We start from the raw sequence: 3,662 nt of genomic DNA, 5'->3' as shown, positions 1-3,662 counted from the left end.
AAGTTTGCCACCACCTTTTGGAGAAGCAAGACAAAGTTGACTAAGTAATAAAAAAAAAAAAAAAAAAAAAAACAAAGAAAAGAAAAGTGTAGCATGAACACAAAAAGGGGGATAAAATTTACACGTAGTGGTTCTTATTAAAGGGAAGGGGAGAGCTAAAATTGTAATAACTTCTTGTCAAACAAATTTGAAAATTTGTTTTTCAAATTTTTTTAAATTCAGATTATATATAAAGGTACAAATGATTGGGTTACATTGTTTGTGTTTCTAAGGTAAAGTTCAAGTTGTAGTTGAAGCAGTTGAGCCCTTCATCCTGGGGGTATCCTCTACACTCTCACAATGTGTCCATCAGGTGAAAGGCTAACTATCAATACCTCTCTTTCCTCTTTTCCTCTTTCCCTCCTCCTCCCTTCCCCCACTTGAATATACTTGTGTTATTCTCTCATATTGGCATGTAGTTGTTTTCTATTTGATTCATATTAGTATTGAGTACATTGGATACTTGCATTTCCATTCTTATGATACTTTACTAAGAAGAATGGGTTTCAGCTCCATTCAGGAAAATACAAAAGATAGGAAGTCGTCATCTTTTTTTATAGCTGAATCATATTCTATGGCAGACATATACCACAGTTTATTAATCCATTCATGGTTTGATGGGCACTTGGGTTGCTTCCATACCTTGGCAATTGCATTGTTATGAAGAAGAAAATATTCATTAAGCTTGTAACATAGGCTGTGGGTTTTCTCTCATTTGGGTCTGTAATTGTTAATCTACTAGTTTCAACATAGCTCGCTTTTCCATTCTTGAAATAGTTTACTTAGGAAAATGATTTCCAAATCCATCCAGGTAAATACAAAGGATGCAAAGTCTCCATCTTTTTATGGCTGAGTAGTATTCTATGGTGTACATATACCACAGTTTATTAATCTACTCATGGGTTGATGGGCACTGGGTTGTTTTCAGAACTTTGCAATTGTGAATTGAGCTGCTGCTATAAACATTCAAGTGCAAATGTCCTTATGATAAAATGATTTTTTTCTTTTGGGTAGATGCCTTATATGGGGATTGTGGGATCAACTGGAAGATCTATTTTGTGTTCTTTGAGGAGTCATGACCAAGACCTCAAAAGCATAGGCATCAAAAACAAAAGTAGACAAATGAAACTATAAAGCTAAAAAGATTCTACACAGGGGAAAAAAAATCATCATCAATAGAGTGAACAGACAACTTGTAAAGGGGAGAAAATATTTGCAAAATATGCATTTAACAGGGGTCTAGTATTCAGAATGTATAAGGAACTTAACCAAAAAGAAGAAGAAGAAACATTAAAAAATGGGCAAAGAATATGAACAGGCATTTTTCAATAGAAGACATACAAATGACCAACAGGCATATAAAAAGATGTTCACCATCTCTAATTATCAGAGAAACACAAGTTAAAGCTACAGTGAGATATTATCTTACCCAAGTCAGAATGGCAATTATTAAAATGTTAAAAATTATTATATGTTGGCAAGGATGTAGAGAAAGGGGAACTCTACTACACTATTGGTGGAAATGTAAATTACTGCAAACTCTGTAGAACTACTCTATCCCTTTACTTGTTATCTACCCAAAGGAAAAGAAGTCACTGTATTTATCGTAGCACTATTTATAATAGCAAAGATATGGAATCAACACAAATTTCCATAAGCAGATGATATACATGACAAAGAAAATGTGAGATGGAATACTACTCAGCCATGAAAAGAAATGCAATCATGGTTTTTACAGCAACATGGATGGAACTGGAGGCCATTAACTTAAGTGAAACAAGTATATACAGAAAGACAAATGTCACATATTCTCACTCATAAATGGGAGCTAAATAATGTTCACATGTGGATGTACAGCCTGGAATAGTAGACAGTGCTGACTCAAGAAGGATAAGGGAGTGAGAGGGAGTGGGAGGGAGATGGAGAATGAGAAATCACTTAATGGGTACAGGTGTATTAGGTGATGAATAACCTATAAGCCCTGACTTTCCCACTATGTCATCTATGCATTTAGCAAAGCTGTACTTGTACCCCATAAATTTATACCCACAAAAAAAAACCCAGATTTTCATATTCACTTTATTCTTGACACTCCCATATTTTTCAAATGCCAATTAATTATTTCTCAAAATTCTAAGTGGAATAAGCAGTTAAGGATACATAGTGATAGCTGATCTTTAACCTATTGATCCAAAACAGATCGAATCAGTGCTTTGGTAACTTTCAATAATTCAATGAATATCTAAAACATCAAATTTGAGAAAATTTTATCAGAACCACATAATTACTGCTTATCACATAAAATTTTTCAATTTTCTTATTCCTCTGTGTTGCATCTCATGATACTTAACCTTTGGGAAAAACAACATGCATGAAAGATTTAGTTTCTATAGAAAGCAAATAATGGAGTGAATACTGGTCATTATTCCCAGTCCTGCTAATTGGTTTCACTTATAAAGAAAAGAGCTATTTATAACTATGCATCTTGAGATGTAATAACAAACCTAAAAAGGAATAAATGTCTCTCTGTTTCTTGTCCCTTGAAGCTGCTAAGGATGACACTTACATCTGCACAAGTAAGTAGGATACCCACTCTAATTCTCCAGCATCATGTTGCTTAATTATCCCCTCTTTTGTTTTCTCCCCATAATTATTTCTCTTTCTATCTCCATTTTCCTTTGTTATCTCAATTGACTGAAGAGTTTTCATTTACTTTTAATATGTTTCTAGTCTTATTCTTCAATTTATAATTGTGTTATAAGATTACCACAAAATATTCTTCAAAAGCACTAGTGTTTTTGTGAAAGTGATAAGTGAAGTATTTTTGAATCTTCCATCTCCTTTCTCTGTGAAAACTAGGACCAAAAAGATAAAAAGTAATATCTGTGTATTGATTATCCCATTCCACAGAAACAAAAAGAAAAAATATACAAACCTTATTTTTGCCAGAGGAATTCAATCATTGTTTCTAATCTGAATATCATCAAAATTATCATGACAGTTAGTATTTATTACATGCCAGAGTATTTTCTGACTTTTTTCTTTATTTCAACACATTTAGTCTTCAAAACAACCATATGAGGTGGTGATTCTTAGTATCTGTCTTTTACAGATGATGAAAAGGAGACACCAGATGGTTTAGTAACTCGTCCTTGAACACAGAACTAGTAAATGGAGCATCTGAGGATGCAAACAGTTGGTTCCTCTATCTGTTCTTTTAAACATTGCATTATGCTGTGTTTTGGAAATTATGGTTATATGAATTTTCACTTCCCCTCCATCAATTTTGAAATATCTAGTTTTTAAATTAGAAAGAGAATGAGTGCTACCTTTGAAAATAGAGTAAATCAAGTTGGGGAAGAATAAATTAGCATAAAATTATTTTAAATCCCACTACCTATATAAATTTTGAGTAAATTTTGAATATTTATTCATGAAAAATTATATTTGGTTCACCCAAAATAAAAAAACTATACTTTGTTTCCTTGACTTATTGATACTCTTTCCATTCTAATTAACAAAGACTTAATAACCATTTGTAAAGTTTACATTGTCTTAATTTATCCATTTACTTAAATTAATCAGTCTCTCACTTTTGAATAGTTCATTTGTTTCCACTTAAA

The sequence above is a fragment of the Otolemur garnettii genome, unplaced genomic scaffold (genome assembly GCF_000181295.1).
Source record: "Otolemur garnettii isolate 467f Iridium unplaced genomic scaffold, OtoGar3 scaffold00420, whole genome shotgun sequence".
Classification (NCBI taxonomy): Eukaryota; Metazoa; Chordata; class Mammalia; order Primates; family Galagidae; genus Otolemur; species Otolemur garnettii.
This window is presented reverse-complemented; position numbering follows the sequence as displayed.